Raw genomic sequence first — 6661 nt, forward strand, 5'->3', positions numbered from 1 at the left:
GCAAGATGCTGCTGTGGAATGTGATGTCCTTTCATGGTAGGAGTAGGAGAAATGACTCTATTATAAATGGTATGGTCTAGGACTTAGGTGGAGAATGGGAACAGCGCAGGATGCAGCTGAGCAATGATATGTGTGAAATGAGACATCTGATCTGCCTTGAACACTGTAAAACAGGAGTTAGAAATCAAAACATGTTGTGTTAATCCTGGGGAGCTACAGGGGACCGTGTGAACACCTTGATACAGGCAAACTTGAAACACCTCGCCAGGCAGATCATGAGTGTGTAAGGGGCATGGCTTGGAGACACCAAACAAGGCAGATCTTTTGCCACCAAATCAAGCCTGACAGAATTTTTAAGTGGCAAGAGTGGTGCTGCTGTCTCTGGAGACCAAATCCACTGACCTCAAGGTCTTCCAGTGCTGAGTGCACTGACAGCTGTGAGATAGATCTGGAGGATGTCCATAGCTTTGGGAAGCATGCTGTCCCCATGGTGTGAAATTTTGCTGTGCTTTTTTGGAAGATACCTGCCTCACTTTGAAAAATCACATTTTCCAGCTTTCATTTGTGTTCCTCGGGAAACTGCTGCTGGCCTGCTGAAATAATAATAGCAAACATGCTAAGACAAGTCTTGGACACTGCAGGCATTGATGCTCCCCCCTCAGCACATCCACTGTAAGGGAACATCCAGAAAAGCCCTTGCATACACAAGAAGGACTCTTGGGCAGCAATGAAAAAGAGTCATGAAAAACAAGTGGATGTATTTAGTAGATCACCTTCCTTAAATTTTCCAGCTTTTAAGTTAAAAACCAATTTGAAGTCAAGATAGAAATAATAAAGAGAAATGGACAAAGATACCTTCCTTTCAGTAAACTTGTGTTTATCAGCTGAAAGCCAGGCCTAGAGGAGCTTAAATGCTAAGTTAATAAAAATGGACCAAATTAACTTTTCTTTGTATCTATGACTAAGCTACATAATTCAGACAGAAAAGTGCCATATCAGCCTTTGTGACTATAAATTGCCCAAACGACACCTGATCTGACAGCATGCCCCAAAAACTGTAGCTAACTCAATAGCTACCCCTTAGTACCTTAACAGAGAAATTGATCTGGAAAATACTTCCTCCCCCACTTTCCTTGCAAAAAGTCCTTTCCCTATTTCAGTCCAAAGAAGGAATTGCTTGATGATGCCTAACTGTAGGACATTTAAAAAAAAAAATCTGATAGATTTAAAACTCACTTACTGCTGCCTCCTATGAAGCATGTTTCACAATAGCAGGGGTCTGCTTTTCTCTTTATGGGTGGACTGCCTCACTGTGGCTATATAAATGATTTTTTGCTACAAGGAAATTTTTTTGTAATTTAAAAAAAAAAACTGGCTTGGATGAAGAATACATGTGCCATGCTGGTAAGGGGGTACAATCTTCCAGCAATGAATGCATTTGAACATAGTTACAGGGGCTGCAAACCATATTTTTCAAGCTGAATTTTTGCATGGGTTACATTCCATGCACATGTGAAAGAACATTGTAAATCAAAGATTTACACTTGGAGAATGTTTGCTTTAGATGCAGCTCCAAACAGTAGATAACCTTCCTAGTGGCCCAACAATTCCGGAGAATAAGTTTGCTTAACTTCCTCACATATAGCTCAAATATACATATATCAAAGCTTAATCAATACCTCCTTCAGCCACAATTTGGAATTTTCCTCACAGACAATGAGCAGGAATACCAAACACTTTTTTCATTAGAATCCCTCAGATGCTAACATTTTCTGAAGTTACCTGATGGATGAGGAGGACTGAGACACTGATGTGCCAACGTGTGTTACTTCATCACTGTGGCACTTTTGCTTCAGCTACCCACATTACAATTGTGGCATAGCTTGTCCCTCCTTATTAGATTGTTCATCCTTTGATTTGCAGCAGATCTGCACTGTAGGGGTGAATCATAGAGGCTGGTGGAAATCTAATCACTCACCTTGAGAATATTCAAAATAGTCTCACAAACATTAAATCAGAAAACTGAAGGCAGTGTAGTCTCACAAACATTAAATCAGAAAACTGCAGGCAGTGGTAGCACACATGGCTTCCTCTTTTGCCCTTGATGATTTGGTCTAAAGAAGGAGCTGTAAGTCCATCACTTAAGGGAGACAATAACCTAAACAGACTGGCTCCTGCTCAGGAAGAAGTATTAAGATCCTGACATTGTTACATGTTCCCCTTTGTCTAATTTCACTCTGAGGAATAGATGGACATCTTACTGCTCAAAGGAATAGACTTCCTTGGATTTCAGATGAGGCCAAAGAAATCCACATATTAATGACAGAAGTAGATGTATGAAGTATAGGAATATTATTAATGGTGTTAAGATAAAAAATTCTCTCAAAGTACAGGTAGAGTGAGACTGTTTGAATTCAGACACCCACATGCCTTCAAAAAGAGCTGGATGATGCAGAACTCACAGAAATCTGGCAATAGCAGATTGTGTAACTGGAGAGGCAAACAACCACAATGGTCAAGGCTCTTTACCCATGACATTGGGTACCATTCTAAATGTATGAGGGTATTCTGCTTGACTTGCAATGGCCATTATGGCTGGACATGGATCTCCCATATTTGGTTGACCACAGGAGGGTAGATAGTGTTGTTCAGCAACCATTCTGTCATGCCATAGAGCCATCATATCATCTGCCCAGAGGTGATAGATATAACACAAGATCTACATGTGATTTGTATTGTTTTGGAATATTAAGTGGAAAACAGGTGGGATACCTAGCCAGAAGTCATTTCAACCATAGGTAGGTAAGTGAAACAAGGCCTCTTTGCAATATCAGCAACTTCAATGTGGATGTGCCAGACACCATGGGCTGGCTGCTGGAGAGGCTGCTGTTTGGGGAGGTGAATCTCCTTAGTGCTTATTTAAGGCTGCACATAATACATTGCTTAGATCATCTTGAACTGTCAAGGCCTCAATTCAGTTACCTGAACACAGGCATCTTCTGAGATGCCCTGAGGTCTCCAGGACATTACCATGGAATTACCAAAGTATTGGGTTTTTGTGGCAAGGTTTTGGTAGCAGGGGTGATATCTGTGAAAACTACCAGAAGCTTCTCACATGTTCAACAGAGCAAATGCAGATGGCTCCAAGATGGACCTGGCACTGGCAAAGCCAAGTCCATTAGTGATGGATGTAGAGCTCCTGGGATAACAGATTTAAGAAGGAGAAAAGTTACTGTGGAGGAGCAATTGCAGCTGGAGAGAGGAGTAAGAATATGTGAGAGGAATATGTGAGAGGGACAGCCTTGCAGACACCAGGGTCAGTGGAGAAGGAGAGGGTGGATGTTCTCCAGGCACTGGAACTGAAATTCCCCAGCAGCCTGTGGTGAAGACCATGCAGAGGGCCAGCTGTGCCCCTGCAGCCCATGGAGGCCCACTGGGATGCAGAGATCCACCTGCAACCCATGGAGGAGCCCATCCAGAGCAAGTTTCCTGGCAGGACCCCACAGGAGACCCATGGTGGAGGAACCTGTTCCTGGAGGATTGCACCGCATAGAAGGGATCCATGTTGGAGCAATTCATACAGAACTACAGCCGATGGGAAGGATTCACGTTGGAGAAGTTCATGAAGGACTGTCTCCCATGGGCAGGACCCCACACTGGATTACGACAACTGCAATGAGGAGCCCTCTCCCTCAGGAGGAAGGATCAGCAGAGACAATGTGTGGTGAACTGACCACAAGCTTCTCATTTCTTGGCTGCAAAGTAAGATAGAAACTTTAAATCTCATTGCTGCAAGCCTACTTACTATGGAAATTATCAGTTATTGAAGCAGTACATTAGGTAGCAGCTGTGAAGAAATGCTTAATGCAAAATGGCTACTGGCCATGCATCTATGCTTTAATATCTAAGAGGTGAAATTCATTGCAATTATTGTTTTGTTTTGTTTTTCTTTTATTAGAAGGGTCTACTTTTCAAGTCTGGACTGTTGCAGCATACTCTGTCTTGGTTGGCCTAATCTGCTTCAATTCCTCAACCACATTTGAAGAGGTAGGCCCTGTGTAACTGTGCATACTTACTGCTTTGGTAATAAATGTCTTCACTTCTTGGTGGTTTTGAGCCAATCTTGGAAACACAGGAGTAAACCCTTGGTAGAGTAACTGGAAATGGATCCCAAGAACATTTATGTTACTACGCAGCAGCACTAAAATACTAAATGCCTTCTCAGTTGACTATAAAGCACATTTCAGTACTACACACTTCACATGGAACTGAGACTAAGTTTTTGCTTTTCAGTGGAAATTGATTTTGTGTAACATAATAGTTGCGTTTATTAAAGAACATCATATAACTGTAGCCCTGAAAAATGTTTATGCATTTGCAGCCAGTATTGCCTGTACATTTAGTGATGCAGCAACTTAGTGCAAATATTTTAAATTACTAGTTTACAAAGTTTCATCTCAGTTCAGTTTAATGTGATATAACTCTTAACTGCAAAAGAGTCATTTAGGCAGAAAAATCTTACAAAGAATTAACACACTACAGTAGTTTTTTAAACCAGTCTTATTTCTTTGTGAGCCAGTCTTTGCCTTGTAGTAAATGAGACCAATATTTTCATAAGCTGGAATCAACAAGAAATAAGTATCTGAACTGCGTTGTCATTCAAGTGCTTAGTGAAATACAGACTTAGCAAGTACAGGAGTAATTCTTATCAATTTACCTACAGAAAGTGATCTAAAGATATGATGATACAAGCAATTTTGCAACACATTCTTCCTTCATTGAATTTAATGCATAAAAATTTCAACTTTCATGTACGTAAAACACAGCATTGCATTTTCATTTTTGAGTAGTAGTGCTTTTTACTTCTTCATTTAAATCCCTGTGGATCTTTCTTTTCATAGAAGATGTGGCATTTTGGCAGAAGTTTTAAAATACTGGGAATTTGAAGAGTGAAGAGAAATGCTTCAGCTGTGCCTGAACAGAAGAGACAGGATGACTGTATATGAAAAGTCAGCATACAAGTCTCTAGAGTGCTGTCAGCTCTAGACTAAGACACAGGATTCAAGTTTTTTGAGCCATCCTGTGGAGACTGAATGAAATTGGTTCCAAAATGATAACAATGTATCACAAACAGAAATTAAAACAGCAGTGAGAAGAATGAAATTATCTTTCTGGTACTTTTTACACTGCATCAGAGACCACAGACAATAATTTTCACAGGTGTGCAGCTTTTAGGGTTGAGATCCAGTCCCTCCAGATCCCTCATGTAAATTGTTAAATCTATTTCACCTTTGAGAGTGATCTAGTTACTCTGCTTTCTGGGATTTTCTACCCTAAAAGAGCCAAAATTCATTAGGCAACTCCCTGTTTGGCCTGTAATTTCCCTGGACACCTACTGTTCATATAGGCTCAGCAGACCATATGGAAATGTGTCTATTTCTTCAGCCACTGCAATCAGGGTTCCACTCCCGTCTGAAAACCAACTGAAGCCTGTGGCTCATGAGCTGCATGACTGGAATCAGCAAGGGCGGCCTTCTGTCCTTTCCCCTTCTCCCTCAGCTCTCAACTCCTCTTGCCAGACAAATCCATGTCTCCTGCCCAGGACTAGAAGAGCAAGGCTGTATCCACCTCTTCATTACCTCCCTTCTTAGGAGAGGGGAAACTTCTTTTCCCTCGTGTCTTTTCCCATCCCTTCTTTCACCCATTCAGAAGGCACTTTTGAAGATGGAGATCATCTACAAATTAGACTGTCCATGATTCATGATAAGGCATTGGAAAAAAATGGAGTTGAGAGTGACTTGGTAGTTACAGATAAGAGAGAGAAGCCTTCAACATCTTCCCAAGCATTCCACAGCACTGCATTTATTACATCAGCAGATTTATTTTGAACCTGACAACACCCTGTTTCTAATTTTAATACAATCAGTCACTAGCTGTCTCTAAGGTAATTCTGAATGTACACTGAATGCATTTAAGTAGTGTGGTCATGTGAGAAAGAAGGAACAGGTATGGAAGTCTGCATTTTTTCAAGGAAGTTGGACCCGCAAGAGAAAGAGCTTATTTGCCTAGTAGTCTGTGGCAGGGATGAAGACGGTAAATCTAGAATGCTGTTGGACATCTTTCCACTGGAAACAGCTATAGATAAGGAAGTGGAAGTAAAATTTGACAGCTTAGAAGTTTGCATTTAACAGAAAGAATAAAGAAATAGTACTGTTATGCAGTGATGACAGAAGCAAAGAAAACGCTCAAGTCCAAATCAGGTGGTGATTTTTAAAAGCAGCTTTTCCAAGTGTTAGCAAATACTTTTGTGTCTTGAGATGAAATGCTAAGACTGCAAATCTATTACACAAGGCTATTTTCAAGTGGTTGTATAGCTGTATGCATTTGGAAGTATGTTTGTGAACAGAGAAGGGGCATTAAAACAGGAGATGGTGGTTTTAGACACTGAGATCACTTGTTCCACCACAGATGTTACTGGTATATGGCTTCTAGCTCTTCTCTGGAGATCTTAAAATGATAGAGAGGTTTGCTGCATTGAAGCATGATATTACCTCAGGGGAAGCTGTTAAATGAATCTAAAGCAGTAATAGAGATATTTTACCTAAAATTAAGTATCCCAGCAGATTCGGTCCCTTTGGAATATAAATGGAAGTGCTCAGTC

At 40.8% G+C, this 6661-nt stretch overlaps 1 long non-coding RNA gene across 2 annotated transcripts in view; it reads left to right on the forward strand.

The window, feature by feature from the left end:
• The window catches only part of LOC136285930 (uncharacterized), a 28009-nt gene extending 22883 nt beyond the window's left edge, over window positions 1-5126 (forward strand). For both annotated transcript variants that reach the window (XR_010719594.1, XR_010719593.1), the window contains exons 2-3: window positions 3959-4047; window positions 4902-5126. This is a non-coding gene — a long non-coding RNA (uncharacterized lncRNA). The remainder of the gene's footprint in view (window positions 1-3958; window positions 4048-4901) is intronic.
• Window positions 5127-6661: the final 1535 nt, after the last annotated feature.

Source organism: Chamaea fasciata, unplaced genomic scaffold, assembly GCF_029207755.1.
Source record: "Chamaea fasciata isolate MVZ Bird 193981 ecotype frontalis unplaced genomic scaffold, bChaFas1.0.hap1 SCAF_2, whole genome shotgun sequence".
In the NCBI taxonomy this organism is placed as follows: Eukaryota; Metazoa; Chordata; class Aves; order Passeriformes; family Sylviidae; genus Chamaea; species Chamaea fasciata.